Raw genomic sequence first — 21,631 nt, forward strand, 5'->3', positions numbered from 1 at the left:
TCACTTTTCTACCTGCTCTGGGAAGGCCTCAAACATGCAACTGGGATTTGGGTAGGACATCGTTGATCTTATTTATTTCACAATTTGAACACTGAATACTCGTGTTTCTTCCTCCAGCCCTTCTTAGTAGAAATTAACCTTACAGGTAGCAATGCTTTCCCTACCTAATCCCCCAAATTTTCCCCGGTATCAGGAAGGAGCTGACCACTCTGTGGGTCTATGTTGGATATAGTGTACATGTGATGCCCTCCTTTCCCTTTAATGAGAAACCCTACATGCAACAGGAGTCTTCTGAAATTATAAGCCATAGGACAGTATTATAACACTAATGTCTTAAAGTCAGATTTTCTCAGATACTATTGAGGACAGGTAGCAAAACTCAACAGTCTTCACTGTTTGCAACAGGCACACCCTGTTTTCCTCACAATTCAGACTATTAAGAGACTATTTTAGTTTTGTTTTCACAATCAGCAGACTTACTACTGCATTCTGACTGGCAGCCCTGTGGCACAGTGGTACACCCTCACTCAGGGACAAAAGCAGACTTTCAAATAGAAATGGAAATTGCTGCCTTGAACCTTCCTCGGAACATTAACATTGGCAGAAGGGCTAGACTGCAGCACTTGCTATGGGCTGCCCTAACAGTCCAAAGATTTTTGGTTTCGACTAACAGAAACCCTTTCAAACCATCTTAGGGGGACAGGGGGGAGGGGAGGAGGGTTAACTACAATACACATGTGTCTCACAGAATCCTAGAAACTCAAGACCAATCAGAAAGCAGCAGCCTCTCCTTCAGATTCTTTCTCTCTTCTCCCTCTCTCTCTTTGCTCCGTCTCTTTCCTTTTCTCCCTCCTTCTCCCTCTCTCCCTCTCCTTCCTCCCTCTCAGAGTCTCTTGGCCTGTTGCTCTCTGCACAAGTACTTCAAGAGGCTTTCTCTGAAACCGCTGCCCTCTGCTGCTCTGCATACAAGGGTCCAGCAGACCCCTGGTCAATGTCACTTGTTCCTTCATGCACCCAAACCAAGGACTGCACTTCTCTCAGTGTCCGCTCTAAATTCGGGGAAAGATAATTTGATTGGCCCGGCTTTGGGTGAGGTATCCTATCAACTATAGCCAAAAAGTTGAGGTCAAACAAATAGGAAAAATTTGGCTGTTAGGTGCTCATCCCTATGGGGATCAGAATGAGGGAAAGCGTGTCATAATGAGCTTGAAAGAAACCTAAATATGTACCTATTGCCTTGCAAAGCTTCCCAACACTAATAAGAGGCTTGTGTCTAGAAAGATAAGCTAGGCTATGCTGTACTAACAACCTCCAAATCTTAAAAGTCTTCAAGCAACAAAGGTTTCATTTCCATTCACACTCCTTGCCCACTTCAGGTCAGTATGGGGTTCTTCCCCATGCCAACCTCACTCCGGGAACCAGGCTGACAGTGCCTCCAACCTCAGAAACATCTCTGGTCAAATGGAGGACAGGGACATGGTGGCCACACAGTTCTCACCTGCTTAGCCCAGAAGTAAACATGTCACTTCTATTCATAGTTCACTGGTGAAAGCAAGTCACATAGTAACACCTAATTTCACAGAGCCAGAGAAGATGATCCTGATATGCATCCAGCAGGAGGAGAGGTAGGCTGTCTATAAGTAGCAGTAACAATGATTACCATAAGGGCTCATGACAAGGATGCAGGGGTAAGAAAACACCTTTATTCAGAAAAACCACTGAACATCATACCAGGAGAAAAGCTAGAATTCAGCTACACCCATTTACATGTACTGCAAGGATATGGAGAAAAAGGAACATTTATGAATTAATGGTGGGACTACAAACTAGTACAGCCACTGTGAAAAATAGTATGGAAAGTTCTCAAAAAATTAAAATAGAACTGCCATATGATCCAGTAATTCTGTTACTAGGTACTTATCCAAAGAAAACCTTAATTTGAAAAGATATATGCACTCCTATGTTTATCACAGCATTAAGTACAACAGCTAAGATATGGAAGCAACCCAAGGATCCACCAAGAGATGAATAAAGAAAGATGTGGTGTGTGTGTATACACACACACACACACACACACACAGGAATATTACTCAGCCATAAAAAGGATGAGATCTTGCTACCTGCAACATGGATGTCCTAGAGTGTGTTATACTATGTCAAGTAAGAAAGACATAGAATAACAATACTGTATGATTTCACCTACATGTGGAATCTAAAAAACAAAGAAACAAACAAACAGACTTTTAAAAACAGAGAACTGGTGGTTGCCAGAGGGGAGGTGGTAGGGGGATGCATGAAATAGATAAATGGATTAAAAGGTACAAACTTCCAGTTATAAAATAAATAAGTCACAAAGATGAAAAGTACAGCATAAAGAATATGGTCAATAATACTGTGTTTATGTTGATCAGTGACAGTGACAACGCTTGTGGTGAACACTGAGTAATACATAAAACTGTTGAATCATATTGTACACTAATATACTAATACGTAATATATATAAAAACTAATATAACACTATATGTTAATTATACTTCAATAAAAAAACTTTTAAAAGGAGTTCTAGTCCTTTCTTTTCATCTCATTTATTCCTCAGTTATTGGGGATAAAATAAACAACCAAAAATAATTTAATTATACTTTTTTATATTACCTATCTTCAAAATTAAAATAGATAAAATTAAGATTTTTAAGTTATAGTAAAAAATCCTATATACGCCTACTTAATTTCTAGAAATATTTCTTTAGGGACTTGTTCTAACCCAGTCACATGGGTAATATATAAATCTGTGGGACAACAGTCCATTAAATCAATTGCTACAGTGGTGTAAATAATAATCTCAAGTCAATTTACCCTCTGAAATGAGATCAAGAATATTACAGTAAATAAGAATTCTGCCATTTATAAACCTCTACCAGTTTATAAAATCTCATGACTTTTGGTTATATTTATGTCTAGAAATATTGTCAATACAACTTCATTTACTTGAAGCACTATATATCACAAAATAGCATTAAATCAAAAGCAAATTGTGTACAATATATCTGATGAACTTGGATAAAGCTAAATTAAGGAAATACATAAGCAATAAAAAAGACACTAATTCCCTTCTTTAAGGTGCTTAGGTGATGGATTTTGTTGTTTAAAATTCATATAGTGTCAACAAAAATTTATGATTGAAATACTACATGGGCTACTATGCCCAAAAGTGTCCAGTAGTAAAAAAAAAAAAAAAAAAAAAAAAAAAAAAAAAAAAAAAAAAACTTTTCTGGACGAGCTATAATTCAGGAAGTTCAGGATTAAAAACTAGTGAGCCAGGTTCATTAGTGAACAATGTGCATTATATAAATTTCAAGAGCAACTGGTAAAAGAGAGTGCTAGTGTTATATTGGGAGAATGTGTCTATATGCAGGCATGTTTATCTCATTTACCATTAAATTGCATTAGTCAACTGGATGGAAAAAAAATACATATTTCAGAGCCTGAGCTTTAATTATTTCTTTTTTTTTTTTAAATATGAAATTTATACATTGGTCAAATTGGTTTCCATAGAACACCCAGCACTCATCCCAACAGGTGTTATCTCTTCTAGTACGCATTAGCCCTTGAGGAATAATAAAGATAGTATCTAAATTTAAATTTTTTAAAAAGTGATTTATTTATAAATGATGCTGGCACAACTGGTTATGCATTTGGAAAAAAAGAAAGTGGAATTTTACCTCACCCCACTTAAAAATATAAATTCCCAATGAATTAAATGTTTATATATATAATTAACAGATTACTCTAAAATACAGAAAATACATAAGAAAATATTTTTATAAACTGGGAGTTGAGGAGACCTTTCTCAGGTAGACAGGAAATCTAAAAGCCATAAAGGAAAATACTTGATGACAGAAAAATTAAACTATTTGTTTTAGTAAACATACCATTAAAAGACCCAAACAATATGCAGTGAAAAAGACTACAATCCAGACAGCCAACAACAGATTATTGTTCATAAAATACATAAGGCTACTACATATTGGTAAGAAGAAAATGTAATCAAAAACGGGGCAAAAACTATGTATGACTTGGTAAGTGGCAGAAGAACAAAATAAATGGCCACAAAAATGACCTGACCACTATTGCAAAAAAATGCAAGTTAGGTAAAAGTGAGATGTTCTTGTTCAGTGAAGAAATTGGCACAAACCTGCAAGCGGAGTAATACCTAGCATGGCATATCAGAGAAACGCTCTCTCGGATTGTGCTATGAGAACACAAACAACCACAACTACCGCCCAGTAAGCCCATGATTTGACCCAGTAATCCTACTTCTGGCTACTTATGCTTAAAAGTAGTAAAGTTCTGGCATATGAATAAGAATAAACTAACTGCATCTTTGCTTGAAGAAGTAAAAACAACTTTCCTTCAATAGGAAGCAGATATAACCTTCATCGAATCCTTTTCCAAAGTTAAGCAGAATATGAATAAATTATAAAGGAAGTTTTTCAATATGTGTACTTATACATATCTGTATAAAATTTGGCAGAATCTTGCCTAAGCTAGAATAACACTTTCACTGTTTTTTTTTTAAATTCAGAGACTACACAAACATCTGTGTTAACAGTGAGCTAAAAGTTCTTTTAAAACAGTTTTTTAAAACTAAGTTAACGCTATTAACTTGCTTAAAAGTCATATTTCTTAACACAATGAAAAGCCTCCCGCTTTTTCAATTTTTCTCTATCGGTGTGTTGTAAAATTCTAAATCACTCTTCCTTGGCGCTGCCTCTGGGGGTGGCAGCGATCTCCTACTCCCCATCATGGCCACCCTCAGACCTCTGATGAAGCCCAAAATCATTAAAAAGAGGACCAAGAATGTCATCTGGCACCAGTCAGACCAATGTGTCAACATTTTCTGGAGGAAACCCAGAAGCAGTGATAACAGGTCTGCAGAATATTCAAGGGCCAGATCTTGATGCCTTGGTTACAGGGGCAACAAGAAAACAAAGCATATGCCGCCCAGTAGATTCCAGAAGTTCCTAGTCCACAAAGTCAAGGAGCTTAAAGCGCTCCTAATGTGCAACAATCGTACTGTGTAGAGATTGCTCACAATGTTTACTCCAAAAACAGTAAAACCATTGTGAAAAGAGCAGCCCAGCTGGCCATCAGAGTCACCAATTCCAATGCCAGGCTGTGCAGCAAAGAAAATGAATACACAGCTTATGTGCACATCATATTTGTATTAATAAAACCATAAAACTATAAAAAATAAATAAATAAAATTCTAAATCCAAGTGTCAGTGAGGTGGTCTTTTACAAATGGGCCAGGTTTCTAATACAAATTATAAAACATGTTTGTTTGATATAATCCTAACATGGTAAGTAAATTACCCCCTGCAGTAAATTAAGCATTTGATAATTTAACAGTTTCAGCGCTTTAGGGAAGCAATTAGAGTAGTGGAGAGGGATTTGACACATTTATGAAGACTGTAACTCTGTCTTCCCACTAGTCCAATTTGTGCAAAGGAAGCAGCTTCCTTGGCTTGCAGAACTAGATTAAACATGTTCATGTTGAGATCAAACCACTCTGTTACTATTACAGCTTTTATTTTACAGACTACAAAAGTAATTAATGTTCATGACAAAATCTGGAAAATGGAGAAAAACAAAAACAAAGACAATAAAAATCACCCATAATGCTTCTATCCAAAGGTAACCACTGCAAACCTTCTGGTGCATTTCCCTCTGTTGTCTATACTAGGCACATAATTAACAATAACAGGAGTCTGGAGAAAAGGAAAAGAAGTAATGGTCCATCCCAAATCACAGAGAAAAAAAAAGTCAACAAGAGGTACAATTATTTAATAATAGGAACATTTTTTAATACATACTATTCTGTGGTTGCTTTTCTATAAAATTGTATTGTTGCTCAATTTCACAGCTGATCTGTCCTTATTTCAGATGAAGCCTGTTCAGCATCCATTTATCAGTAAGCAAATTACCTTTTCATCTTTCTCAAGAACCCAGCAAGATAGCCAGACAATAAAAGCCAGAATTAGGCATGACCCTGTTTCTACTCACTGGCCACCATTGAGTACCATTCTCATGAATGCTGTATTCACCTCCAACCCCCATCAAGAGCCCACCATAGCATCATTCGCTTCCATCCACTTCAGGCCAGGACCACTCCAGGCCAGAGATAACATCATCATTATCCCTCAGTGCCTCAAACCTCAACTCATAGCCATCTCTCTCAAGCCACAAATTAATATTATTTCCATAACTGTTCTCTACTAGAAAATTGATTTACTGTCATAGAATGACTGGGCTACTATGTATGCCTGAAAGACAGAGGTCTCTGATATGTATATGCTTTTATATATTATTTTAGAAATGCTACTCTTTAACTAGTATACAGTGTATTATTATTTCTATCACTGTTCACCCAAAGCTCAATCTATCTCATATCATTAAGAAGTTTTCTTTTATTTGCAGAAAAAGGGAAAAAAGAAAAAAGGGGACCAATCTGTTCTAATATGCAGTATTTGTTAACCTACTTTATTATTTTTTTTTTGCAACATTGGGATTATTCTGGTTTTGTATTCCTTCTGTTTTGAAACAGAAGGAATTAGAAAACATGAGAAAGACAATATTTCTGGAAAAAAATCTTTCACACATCAAAGTTGACCATTAGCAAAAATTCTGAAGTACCCTGAATTTACCTTCAGCAAAACTCTTTCTATATACTTTTTTTTTTCACTTCAGAGTCCTAAAATAACATGTGCTCCCATAATTTAAAACAAATACAACTGGGAGAAATTAATTCCTACTAAGTTTTTAGTTTTAAAGGATTAGCCAAAGAAGACAATGTTTAACCCAAAGTAGCAAATAATGTAAAGTGGAATTTCAGATATCCTAGAAATGGGAGAGATTTCTAGGCAGAACTTTCCTACTGCCCTCATATAATATCTGCAAGGGACCATCTACAATGACTGTACATAAATCAACTTCTGTCAACCAGGACTAAACTGGGTGAAATTCTAAGAAGCGCACATTAATCTCTCTGGCCATAATATAGTGACAATCAATATTAATACATTCTGGAAAGCATGTCTTCCTTCTAAAAGATGCACAGGCACCCAAATTATGCAAAACCCATCCGGTTGACATCAGAAAGCCACAAATGAATACAAGTTACTAAGCAAGAGGAATGCTAAAGAATATTGACTAAATTTTCATTATTTAGCAGGAGATCAGTGAAGCTTCAAATAGTAATGTGTTGGTTTTAGTCTATATGAGAAAGGTGGGTATCTGAATGATTCAAAAATTAAACTAGCAGTGTTTTGTATTTACTAAAATTCACCATGATGCATCTAATGCTCAGAATTACAATAAAAATCCTCAGAGAGAGGCTACTGTAAAAAACAAATGCTCGGGGCGCCTGGGTGGCGCAGTCGGTTAAGCGTCCGACTTCAGCCAGGTCACGATCTCGCGGTCCGTGAGTTCGAGCCCCGCGTCAGGCTCTGGGCTGATGGCTCGGAGCCTGGAGCCTGTTTCCGATTCTGTGTCTCCCTCTCTCTCTGCCCCTCCCCCGTTCATGCTCTGTCTCTCTCTGTCGCAAAAATAAATAAAAAACGTTGAAAAAAAAAATTAAAAAAAAAAAAAAAAAAACAAATGCTCAAGTTTATAAAATGTTCCGTTTGCCCTTTTCCACCTATTGCACCGATAGCTTAAAATCCAGCTAGGAAAGTATTTGAATGCCCAAGTGGCTGTTGTAGAGATTCTGAAGGCACTAAGCTAAGATTTTCTCAAGTGGAAAGTGTCGTTTGACAGCCCTTCCAAAATGCTACAAGCGTAAAAGTGGAAGCTTTGAACAAGCAATCCGCTCAGTCAATCTCCTAGACAGGCTTCTCTGCTCCTTAAGGTAAGATTATTTGTCAAACCAATAGGGAGTCACTAGTCATGCCTTTAACCTGTTCAGTTCTTTTGGTAGTAGTGGTTCTGATGTTCTTTAGATAGTTAGACTTTTGAATAGAAAATTATAAGATACTTAGACCTGTTAACCAGACTTTTCCATCTAGCTATAAAATAGTTATTTGTGCGCGTGCGCGCGCACGCGCGCGCACACACACACACACACACACACACACGACAGATACAGTATTTACAAGTGGTTAATTATAGATAGATAGATAGATAGATAGATATAGGTGTGTTTTCCACCACAAATGTCATCTGGCTTAATAGGTGAGAATAGTGATAACATCTGTCACCATCATACAAATAAAGAATACAAATGAAACAATATTCATAAAATTCTCCCAACATGTTCTAGCTATACTGCAGTACAATATTATCCACATTTTCATTCTCTCCCAACAGTTATCTGATCTCAATTATGAGAAGCTGACAGAGAAAGACAAGATTTAACAAAAGATAAATATATACACAAGTAAAATGATGTTTAATATCTGTTCATTTTGAATGCTAGAGTTATATTTATCAATGTAGTCTCTGTTGATTCTCAGACACTCTAATACTAGGTCTGCCTATAAAATAATGACAGGCCTGTTCTCATTAGAGGTGTCAGTCTCATGGGTTTTATTTTTTTAATCATCATGTATCTTATAGTATCAGAAGAGAATGCTATAATAATGACAAGGGAAGAACATAATTAAAAAACTAAAAAGAGATCAGGTAGGATAAATACACTGCAAATACACTTAATTTCCACCACACATGAGTATATTTCAGTTTCTGTTAAATTAGACCAGAAGGAAAAAGAATCCATACAGACTATGGTTCTGTTATATCACAGCAAAGCCATTTCAAATATAAAATGGAAGGATTCTCGAAGGGAAAAAGAATCATTTCCTTTTGCTGTTACAAAAAGATAGTCCCTGAATGCTATATCAGGATATTTTCCATCATATCCCTGCCAGACCAAATCACTGAAACATTCCAGTGTTTCAGAAAAATCAGCTCCCCACAGGTTTAAAAAGAGCTCACTGACTCCACTATCCCAGCTGCTGGGCAAGGTGGCCTGAGGCCAGGGTGGCTGCCCCCACAAAACATTTAAAAACAATCCTACTTGTAAAGTATTCTTTATCTGCTCAAGTTCATTTTCTGTACCATTTTCTTGTATCCATACAGTCCAGCCCTATTCCTGGTGAACAAGGCAGCACCACCCTCGGCGGCAGGTCCTGACTAGAGGAGCTAAAAATTATGTGAAAGAATATAAAAAATAACTCATTCCTTAATTTTGTTCCAGGGGCAGAAGTCAGATACCCTTGATGGAAAGATAAGCTTTTCCATGAAAATTATTCCTTTTGCAGGAATATTCACTCAATTTTAATCTTTTAATTGCACAAAAAAAAGCTGAAAGGATAACTTTCTGTGGTGAGTGGAATGAATTCAGAATTCCTATTTACCACTTATATTCATGCACATGAAAATTATCTGGAAGCAATACATTAAATTCTGAATTCATTCAAATCTTTTGTTGTACCTTTTTCAAGAAAGGTGCCATAATTCAGTTATTTCAGTACCTTTGCTTATTAAGAGCCATTCTGGGTTAGAGGAAAAGCATAAACACTTGCTGACTAAAAACGATGCACTTAGTACTAGTCTCTATGGGGATATAAGAAAAGTATGAGGGCCTTCCTTCTCCCCTTAATGAGCCTACAGAAGATGGAGAATAAAATGCAACTAGATATTGCTAACTCCCAGGCCTAGTCAGTCTAGCCTAATGGCCTAATTAATCAGCGTGTTCCATCCTCCCCAATGCTAGTGATTGGCTTAAAGTCAAGCACATGACCAAAGTATGGCCAAATTGAAGCCCATCTGGAACTCTGGCTATGAGGCTTTTAAGTAGGGTTGCCAAGATGGCGGACTCATTCATGTATGCATTCAGCAAATCTTTGTTAGATATCTACCCTGTCAGGTACCCTAGTAGATGGTAGATGTAAGCCACACAGGAATACAAAAGAGAGGGAAGAAGGAAGACAGATGGTTGGAGCATCTGGATTCAGTCATGCCTAAAGTCAGATCAACCCCTGTACTTTTTAGTTATATGAGTCAATCAACCTCTTTTTAGTTTAAGGCAATTTGAGTTGGGTTTCTGTCTATGGCAACCAGCAGTCCTAACCAGAATCCCACTCTCAACCCCAGAGTCTAGGACTGGTAACTAGAGTAAAATCTCACCTTTTTATACTGGGGCCTTGCCTGCTCCCAGTTATGATCATAGACACAAGCTAGTTGGCTTGTGGCCAACAGCCATGTGGCCCATTCCTCACCCATTCCTAGCATTCCTATACCTAATTTGTAGTGACTCTCCAACTCTGAGACTGGTCCCAAAAACTTGGAGGCAATCTACTTCCAACTCCAATTTAAACTGATCTTTGTTCCTATACACTGCCAGGGCATCTCCTCCTATCTCTCGTCCAATTCAAGAATGCTAAGTTATTGCCCCTGACCAAGAATCAACCAGCCTCTGGTTAAATACTTCCAGAGACAAGAAGCTCACTACCTCAAGCACCATGTGTCCCAATGAAGGACAGCTTCTATATCTGAGAAGTGTCATTATAATATCAAATAAAAATTTCTCGTCCTGAAACTTCCTTTGCTTCATGCTATTTCTGCCAAGCAGAGCAACAAAGAATAAGCTCCTTCCCTGTCTACTTGTCAGCTCTTCAAATATTTAAAGATAATTACCACGTCTCCCTTTAGTGTGTGTTTTTCTATAGTTCCTTCAGCTATTTCTTAAAATACATGACTTCCAGATCCACTGATATCCTGATTCCCCTTGTCTAGGTACACTCTCGTTTGTCAGCATTCCTTTTAAAATGTTATCCCTCCCACCTATCCCACCCCTGAATGACCCTTGTGGTGGTCTGAAAGGCCCAGAAAACCATGGTCAAATCACTTCCAAAGGGCTGAACATTGCATTTATGACAACGAATCCTAAGATTTCACTGGCTCTTTTTCTTCTAGCAAATATACCACATGCTTAACAATTTTAGTACAATTCCTAACACATCCAGAAAGTCTGTGGCACTGAAGTTCCTGATAATCAAAAGCCTCCAAAATTTTTGCACAAGAACCTGCTGCACTAAGGATCTTTCTTTTCCTTTACTGTTTTGGGTAAGGGATAGTTTGGTCTTTGTCTATTTTTTTCAGCCCAACCTCCAAAGCAGGACCCTAGCAGAGTTGTTCATCACTATAAAGTCAGTACCTGGAACAGTGTCTAGCACATGGTAGGGATTCAATAAGAGCCAGTGAACTAAACAAATCTCAATTTAGGAATCTCCATCCATTGCTGTTTACTTAATTTTTGAATCAGCCTTGAAATTCAGTTAGTTGAGGTCATTTGCAGTCTAAACTCAGCATTAGTTATACTTCTTAATTCATGTTCCCTCTAAATTTAATAAGTCTGCTTTGTTTAGCTTTACCTAAGATACTGATGAAAACACTGGACAGGCTGGAGCCAAAGTCAGAGCACTTTATTTTAGAGCTCAGCAAGAGACACCAGTCAAGGGGACACTGAGCCATTAGCCATACCTAGTGCTGAAAGAGCTAACCCAGGTGAGATTCCATCATCTCACTCTTGGAAAACTTTTTAAAAATGCTTTAATAACAAAACACAGTAGTTAGTAGGTTGCATCTTATGAAATTACTATTTTTTCTAAGACAAGTATCTCCCAGCATCACCAATTTCATGCAATCCAACCTAACTGAAATCACCTCTAATAGCTAGGTAATGTTTTGTTTAAGTCATCAAGACTTTCCTTAGAAAATCTATACTGGTTCTGTTCTACCATGTCCAGAATCTACCATTTTCCACCTCAGAAACCAAGGTGTTTGCCCAAGTCTTCTCCAATTAACAGTTTACCTGTGCAGGTTCCTTCTTCACTTAGGATGCCACTTTCTAGAACCTAGAGACCACACCCTATTTAATGTAACTGAGAGGTGATCTATGAGTGCACATGTGTATCTTGGGCTCTCCTTGTGCTAGTGTTTTACCATTTATCGCCTGAAGACGATTATCTCTACAGAGACCTGTATACACACATAAGCGTTCCCCAAAGTATCCCTATTCCTCCTGAAGTAGGAAATGGCATTTTACAGGGCCTCATATTATGAATATTAAGGCATTTCTATAACTGAGTAGCAAGTTGATCATTTATTTATATTATTATGATATGCCTCCCTCTACCCTATAAGAGTCAAATGACCACAATGCTACTAAGCCAAAAGAAAGAAATTTCTTAAGAAAGAATTATATGTGACAAATATTATTAAGCACAGGTCCAAAGCTATTGAATATATGATTCTGAAATGAATGCACCAACACATGGAATTATTTGAAAGTTATAATATACATTATGGCCAGAGATTATATAGACATTTACCTGGAAAATATTAGGAGAAAAATTAAGTGTAGAAAACTGTCTCTGTATGATTATCATTTTCAAAATCAATAGAGGCTGATTACTAAAGCTATATGCCATAGTATTCTAATGTGATCCTGGTTCTTAAAAATATAAATGGGTTTCTAAAGTGTAACATCCTGTGCATGACATGTCATAGAATTCATTTTCCTAATCTTTTTTGTTCATATTTTGTAATTAGTGAGAGTGGTGAGAGATGAAGAGTGAAGGGGAAAAAATTCCAGTAATGCAACATCACCAATGTTTACTATTTTTAAATACATGGAAGTATCTTAGAAAGCAAGCCAGACCTAAGCTTTAATCAGGTAAAATATCAAATAAGTATTAGTATCTATTATTAAATTCGAGGAAAGAAGAGAAACCAATGATTTTAAAATTATCTCAAACTAGAAACAAGTTTATTCTTAAAAAAGACCTTAGGCCGGGGTGCTTGGGTGGCTCCCCTGGAGCCAGCTTAACCAGCTGACTCTTGGTTTCAGCTCAGGTCATGATCTCATGGTTCATGAGTTCCGGCCCCATATTGGAGTATGTGCTGACAGTGTGGAGCTTGTTTGGGATTCTCTCTCTCTCCTCTCTCTCTGCCCTCCCATGCATGCTCTCTCTCTTTCTCTCAAAAAAAATAAATATTTAAAAAAAGACCTTGGACACATAAACCTTAGCAAAAAATATTTCAAATGAACCATTTTAAGTAAGCTATTCCCTCAAATGGGGAGCCTGTCTGAACTGTAAAAGCTTCTAACACATAATTTTAAAGGTTGCTTTTCCTCCCAGGAAAGTAATGCTGTGCCCCCTGTACCTGCAGAAACAGGCTTCTGGACAATGCTTGCACAGGCTGCTAAACTGTCAATTATTTGTCAGGTTTTCTAGTTTGTGGTTTCTCCAAAGCTCTTTGCTTCTTGCCCACTTTGAGCCATATCCTTATGTTCTTGCTCATTAGCAGTAACAGTGTACATTCAGAAAGGGAAGGATCACCCTCGAGCCAAGCTATCTAGGTGTAATTTGTAGAACTAGTAAAATGGGCAATGGGGCAGTTTTCAACTGGACTGAGGGATCAAGTGTGGATTTGAGGTTTTCCTTAACTCGGCAACATTTTGGAGCATGCTCACCTTAAACTGGTCAGGTTTTATGTTTGAAATGTCTACACTCACTATTGCTTTGTCTTTTCAGATAGTCAGGAAACACGTTTGGTCTATTGTCCTAAGTAACTTTTCAAAGGCAACTTGTTGACAGGATTTGCAGTTAGAGCAAAGGTGATGACAAGTCGACCTTTGCTGGCTACAAAGACCTTTGTCATAATAATCAGATGCTTTCTGGTCTGTAAGAGAATGATTCTTTTGGCTTTCATTTTATTGTTTCTAATATCAGGTCTAGGTCATTATAAATATGATTCTGTAAGTCTGCAAAGAACGAGGGTTTGAGCGATGATGCCCTTGAAATGCCCCAGACCTTCATTTCAGCTAGAAAAGTCAGGTAAATGTTTTCTCCTGTTGCTGTATCTTTTAGAGTAAATGTTTATCATGCTATTGATAAATTAAACAATAAAACCTAGTTTCAGATAAAAATGTTAATCCTTATATGCTTCCTAGCTATTTAAGTTTGTGATGGAATTTGCCTCAAAAGAGACCATGAGTTCCCACTATAAAAACTGCCCTAAGTTTTCTCCAAGAGACTGTGGCCATTTATTAGAATGTCTGTATACTGGGAAAAAAAGGAAATACCCAAATATTTCAAAGATTACTAAACACTGGCTCTGAGCTGACACTAATTTCTTAAAAAACAACAATATCACTATGAGCTATGGAGGGGTTCACAGTGCTCACATGATAGATGGAGTCTTACATTATTTGCAAATTACAGTGGGCCCATCTGGTCTATGGACCTAGCTTGCAGTTATTCCCCAATTTCTGAATGTGTAATTGGAATAGACACATTTGGCAACTGGAAGTATATCTCTATGGAGTGAAAGCTATTGGAACTTCCCCTCCCTACCAAGGCAGTAAACCTGGGGAAATTTCAGAAATTAATGCCACCACCAAAGCTGTGAAAGAAGCAAGGATGGTTGTACCTATCACATGTGCGTTTAACTCACCAATTTGGCCTGTGCAGAAATCAGATCGATTCTGGAGAATGACTGTGGAGTATCACAATCTTAATCAAGTAGTGACAATAAATGCAGATGCTGACCTAGATGTAGTATCTTTACTAAGCAAATAAATAGCCTTTGTCATGTGGTATGTAACAAATGCCTTTCTTTCCATAGTAATGTGCAAAGACCATCAGAAATAGTTTGTTTTGGGGCACCTGGGTGGCTCAGTTGGTTAAATGTCTGACTCTTGGTTTCAGCTCAGGTCATGATCTCTTGGTTCAGGAGTTCAAGCCTTACACTAGGCTCTGTACTGACCGCATGCAGCCTGTTTTTGGGATTCTCTCTCCCCCTCTCTCTCTGCCCCTCCCCCCACTCACTCTCTCTTTCAAAATAAATAAATAAATAAACTTTAAAAAAAGAAATTGTTTTTCTTCAAAGGGAAGATAAGTATATCTTCACCGTCTTGCTTCAGAGCAACTATAGATTTCTTATCTATTTAAATTTGTGATGGAATCTGCCTCAAAAGAGACCCTAAGTTCTCACTATAAATACCTCTCCAATTCTTCCCCTGAAGACATGTGGCCATTGACTAGAGTGAGTATCCGCATACTAGACAAAAGGAAATACCCAATCAATTTTCTTGCTCTCTTCATAATATAATATCCAGAGATCTTAATTGTCTTGATGTTCCACTAACTTCACACTTTACTGACAAGATTATACTGATGGGATCTAATGAGCAGGAAGGAACAAGTACTTAATGTCTTGGTATAACATATGGACAATAAAACCCTAAAAATTTTAAAACTCCTCCCCACCATCTCAGTGAAGGTTTTAGGGGTTTAATAGTCTGGAACAAGTTGAGATATATACTCCAAGATTAAAAATAAGATCTTGCACTTCATACCACCTACCACCAAATAAAAGTCACAATGACTGAGAGGCCTTTTTTTAATTTTGGAAGCAACACACATGTGAGTGTGCTACTTCAGCTCCTCTAGAGAGCCATGCACAAGTTTACCAGTTTCAAGTGGGGACCAGAGCAAGAAAAGACACTGCAGTAAGTTCAGGCTGCAGTACAAGCCTCTCTACCACTTGACCTTTATTATCCAGCCAATTCAATGACACTTGAAATCTCCGAGGCAAACAGAGATGTTATTTAGAACTTCTGACAAGTACCAACAGGGACTCAAAATGCAGACCACTAGGATTATGGAGAAAACGTATGCCCTTTTCTATGGATAACTATTATCCTTTTGAGAAACGTCTTCTGGTTTGCTACTGGGCCTTGACAGAGACTGAACTCCTAACCATGGGAAAGCAGGTGACCATGAGGCCTGAGCTTCCCATGATGAACTTAGTGCTAGCTAGTCACAGGTTAAGCACGTGCAGTAGACAATCTACCTGTCATAAAACAAAAATGAAGCAACTTTGGAAGGTCTGAAAAAGTTGTGCTGAGAAAGGCAGTCTCATGTGCACAATCTTTTGACCCCACCTTAGCCAAGTCAGAATAGGCCTTGGGTCCAGAACATGTCCTTCTCAAGAGATAAAGAGCTCATGCAGCCTGTGCTGGGCTAATTGCCTTATATGGTAATATCTTTTCCTGTTTTAGGCTCAATGTGTGTTCCTTTGTTCTCCTTAAGTGTGTGCATTAACAGCCCAAAGGCATGGTCCTAGCTTTCAGTATTTCAGATTCCATGATGACTGGGGAGAAGTCCTTGTGCTAAGGCATGACAGAGGTGCGCATAAGCCAACTGCCCTTCATTGGCTGCCAGAGGGCACCCACTAGTGATGAGAGACCAAAGCACATTACTAGAATTGATCTTGCTCTGTCTCTTCTTTATGTAAGAAAAGCACTGTTCCATCCAGTATGTGACAATGTCATGTCTTTCTTGGTGATTCCAATGCTAAGATATACTGGGGTAGAACTATTTGAGTTCCATTCCTGGTGGCTAGAGTTTGTGATGATCTTTGCTATCATCCATGTAGTTGGAGTCTTCTCCTGGCATTGGTTAACACTGCAGTGTTCTACTCCACAAGCTGTATTAACAATACAGACTCCTTCAACACGTTTCTAGTTGCGATGCCTCCAATCCATGGCTTCTCAATCCATGGCTTCCTATGACCAGTGACTGAGAAAGATACTTGTGTTCCACAAGAGTCCCCATATTTATCTGCTGCAGAGGAAATGCTTAGTAATCAGATGGCAAAATAATGCCAATCATTCTCTTTCCTCAGTTACCCAGTGCTTTCTCACTGGGCCCATCAATAAAGTGACTCTGGAGGCTGTGCTTGTGCTCAACAACATAGACCTTACCTAGAAATGACCAGGCTAAGTGTAACTAATCTGTCAATAGTTGAGATCAGCACTGATCCCCAGTTAAGGCACCATTTCCAGGACTACAGACCCCCACCACGTGGCAAGTTGATTACACTGAACTCCACCCAACATGGATGGAACACAGATTCATTATCACTGCAATAGACACCTATTCTGGATATGTAAGGATTTGCCTGCCCTGCTGAAGGGGAAGTGGAGATCACCATCCATAAACCCAAAGAATGTGTTATACATTGTCATAGCAATCTCCATACCATTGCTTCTGATCAATGAACTTATTCCACAGGGAAGTATAGCAATGGGTTTTTCCCATAAAATAAACTGGCTAGTTGAAAGGTGGAATGATTTACTGAAGACTCAGTTATGACACCAGTTAGGACCCTGCACATGGAAGTGGCTCCACCTATTATTATAGCTAATCAATCACTCTAAGAATTGTTGCTTCCTGTCCTGGCAACCTGAGCTCTGCTAGTTTAGAGGTCTTAGTTCACAAGGGGGCAATGCTTCAATCAGAGGGCACAACAATGATTCCGCTGGATTGGAAAATGAAATTGGCCATTTTAGACCTATGCCCTGAACCAACAAGCAGGGAGAAGAAAAAAAAAAAAGACTATGTTTCTGGCTGAAGTAATTGATCCCAATTACCAAGGGGAAATTAGGCTGTTGGTACAAATGAGAGCAAAAAGAACTATTTCTGGAACATAGGAGATTCTTTGCAGTGTCTCTCAGTATTTCCAAAAACAACAGTAAAAGTTTAATGTAAAATCATAGCAACCAAAAAAAAAAAAAAAAAAATGAAGGAGAACTGAGGAGCCAGACCCTTGGGGAGATGTGGGTTACTCTATCAGATAAGAAACCCCAACCAGTTGAGGTTCCAACAGAAAGTAACAAGAAAGGTAGTAGAAAAAAGAAACCACTGATATCAAGTACAAGCCTTCTGACCATTTAGAGAAACAAGGTCTATAGTATATTTGCATATGTTCTCTTTGCTTGCTATATGTATGTGTATATCTACATATGCTAACAATTTTCTCCTTCTACCTCCTTCTCGTCTTTATTTTATATAGAAGTTGTTAGAGGTTAACTTTACAATTTCATTTGTAAGTAACAAAATATGCTGTGGGTCTTTGACAGAATGATGACTAATTAATATAGCCAACAATAGATACAATGACTGTTGGGACTGTGTGTCCCCTCATTTTGGGAAAAGGATAAAATCTTCTTCCCTTGCAAGAAGGATTTGTTCATTGTTGTACAGAAATTCAAATGTGTGTAGAAGAGTGTATATGGAAGCTAAGTAACCAAAGGCCTATACTGTGGCAATTATCAACGTATTGCCTGAGGGGCAGATCCACCCTTTATTGCCTCCTCTATGGTACTGAGATGTGTAAATATTTCTCCTTTGCCAGCTGGACTGATAGGCTAAGTCACCTGATGGTGCTGGAGGTACACTGCAGAAAGAAGGAATTCCTATTCTAGCCTGGTGTGCTCCTCTCATGAAGGTCCTGCAGCATACATAGTCTCACCAGCATCCACTCCTGCACCATAAGCAGCTTCTCCAGCACTCAGCTCCTGGAACATACAGCATCTGGCAGTTCCCAGTGGCCAAAAGCTTCCCTCAACAGTATCCCTACAGGCAGCTTCACAGTGGCAAGGCATCTGTCCATGAATGGCTTTCCCCAACCTCCTCTTGGGTGACCTAAGGCAAGTTCCAAGATATGGTCCCTTCCTATGGATGCTTTCCTGAACCCCCGAGGGCAGATTTCCAGTGAATTCTGCCAGCACAGCACCTCAGTGACTTTAGCATCCATTAGCCATGGTCATTCCCTCTCCAACGAAGTCTGTATCTCAGCTCTTGGGCTAGATGGGCACCTTCCTTGGGTATTCTACCTCAATCCTGGATGTAATGATTACCCCTAGAACTGCTATTCCCAAATTTTTCAGAGTTCTATTTATTTCTTATTAACCAATTCCTCACTGCTCCAATCCTCTGTTATAGTTGTTAATTCTTTATATGAAACTTGTCCTTTTCAAATTACTGTATGGTTTCTGACTCCTGGGTTGACCCTGCAAATCCAGCCAGGCACACACAAATGCCTTATCTTTGGAGGACATGTTCATCATACTTTTTAGTATGTTAAAGAATACAACCTATTTTTTGGATTAAAAATGTGCTAATCCTTATATTTTTCCAAACTATTTGATTTTGCTCATAGAACATCAGTATTTGTAACATTTCATTCATACATGAAAGCTACAGATGGAAAACTAAGGGGCTATAATTGATATTTCTGTTCTCACCCCTAGTCATTTCCCTTTCTTAGGGGTTAAAATACTATACTTCTTCTTCAACTTCCAACTACCAAGCCTTTTTTTTTTTCTTCAAAAGGCTTTGTCCCTTTTCTGTATAGTGAGTTTATGAAGCTTAATTAGAGAAATCTTAATTAGTTCCATTATCTAGGCCGCAGTTCATTGTAGGAATTACCAGAAAATAATATTTGAAATACTGTGCATTTTATTTTTTCTTTATACATTTTTAGTAAATTTGTAAAACCTTCCAAATTAATCCTTGAGTTAGCTGTCAAAAGGCTTGTGACTTCTAACCTCATGGGGTGCCTGGGTGGCTCAGTTGATTAAGCCTCCAACTCTTGATTTCAGCTCAGGTTATGATCTCATGATTATGAGATCCAGCCGTGAAAGGGTCTCTCCCTCTCCCTCTGCCCCTTCCCAGCTCATGTGCACGTGTGCACACAAGGCCTCTCTCTCTCTCTCTCTCAAAATAAATAAACATTTAAAAAAACACAATGAGTGTCTACTCTGAAAGAATGAGATCATTCAGAAGTCAGAGTTACCATTTTTTTCTTTTTTGTTAATGCATTACTATCAGTTTTATAATTTTCTATTATAATTCATTAAAATGAGACTTGTCATAAAGATGGCCTCACAGCCCAAAGAACAGGATACTGATTAGTACTCATTTAATTTTGCTTCTCATCACTTCCAGAGACTCAACTTCCCTCTGAAAGAAGTCAAGCAGTGTGGAGTAAACTGGTGTGTTTATCAGTAGGTTGAATTTTCAAATTATTTAGTTCCTTGGAGTGGGGTTATCAAATTGAATGATATATGGTTTTGATCCCTGTCTACTGTAAATTTTCATATTAGAGTAAATTTTAAATGGTATAAGGCAAAAATCTCAAAATACCACTCTGCAAGCATTTTTGGTGCCCTCATCCTCCAACTGATGTTCACATCTTTATCAGCTCCATATACTCCTTTAAAAGGGAACAAGCATTCCATGAGCCTCTAACAAGAGACAGGCACTTAATCCTCACAGAAAACCTATTACTGACCCCATTTGATAGATGAGAACACTAGACAGGGGAGCTAAGTCATTTGATCAGCATCAATTAGCTAATAAGCAGTTGAGCTAGAATTTGAATCTTGGCCTTCATGGTAAAGTCCCAATAACTCTAGCACCATGAAAAACAAATCAGAACAGAAAAAAAGGAGCAATAATCCAAAAATAATACCCTGACTCTAAAAATGAGATCTGCTTCAATTCAACTGCTCAACATTTGTCTGTTTGTACTAAAGTAACCTCTTGTGATGACATCAAACCTTTTGTCCCAGAAATTCTGCTTTAAAGAATCCATGTAAGAGAAGTCCATAAGGTTGCAGTCAAATGTTTGTGCATCAAAAACATGGGCAAACCCCACATGTCTATATAGGTTGAATAAGTTACAGCCCAGACCCAAAATCAGTTATTACATAATCATTAAAAACATATTTTTCTACAAGTTTCAATGAAATGGAAAGAAAAATCATGATACAAAACATTGTAGAACATAATTATGTAAACATACAAACACACATATACACATTATCTTTTAAAAAATAAAAAGACCAAAAAATAAAAAATAAAAAAAAAAAGACCAGAAAATTTACAGAGATTATTAAGTTAGCCTAATGGGAATGCAAAGAAATGTTTTTCTGTACAGTTATCTGTTTCCTAAAATATCTGTAACAAGCATTGTTATATTTGTAATAATAAATATAAGCTATTTGTAATAAAGCACATTTCAAACTTTCCAAATAGGCAAATATTTGATTTCCCAAAAATTTTGCCTATCGGAAACAATTTCCAAGATGTATGGTTGTATTTGTAAGGAATATTTACATTGTCATGAGCACTGGGTATTATATGAATCACTAATTTTACCATTTATGTTAACTAATTAGAATTTAAATAAAAACTTGACAAAAGTAAAAAGGAATATTTACAAGACCAACATTCCAATATTACTTCAATAAGAGCCAAAATTTACATGGTCATATGATAATCATGTATAAATTCAATCATAGCCCTCCTAATCAGTTTATATACATGGATAACACCCTAGAAAATTTGATCTTAACCAATAAATATAATTATTATTCCAACTTCCAAGAACTATCAAGTTAAGCTCCAAGTCTCTCTTCAGTCCATTTCCTGGAGTTGAATTTCTGTTATAAAGACAAGCCCAGAAACTATTAGTCCTCTATGCCTGAATGCAGCCCTTTTCCCCCTGATAATGGCATTCAGCTCAGGGCAATATATTATTATAATTTAAGCCACACACTTATTTTAATTACTTCCCACATTTTCCATTTGCCATCTTGTCAGAACGATGTATGAATCACAATGAACAATTAGTGCACTGGAAGAAGCGATGTGCAAAGCTAAATGAAAGCCTAGTTCGCTTTGTTGCTCAGACCAATGTCATGATTCTGACA

General features: G+C 37.6%; 1 pseudogene; it reads left to right on the forward strand.

The window, feature by feature from the left end:
- Positions 1-4,802: 4,802 nt before the first annotated feature.
- Positions 4,803-5,245, forward strand: LOC125922134 (60S ribosomal protein L32-like; annotated as a pseudogene).
- The last annotated feature ends 16,386 nt before the right edge of the window (positions 5,246-21,631 follow it).

The sequence above is a fragment of the Panthera uncia genome, chromosome C2 (assembly GCF_023721935.1).
Source record: "Panthera uncia isolate 11264 chromosome C2, Puncia_PCG_1.0, whole genome shotgun sequence".
Lineage (NCBI taxonomy): Eukaryota > Metazoa > Chordata > Mammalia > Carnivora > Felidae > Panthera > Panthera uncia.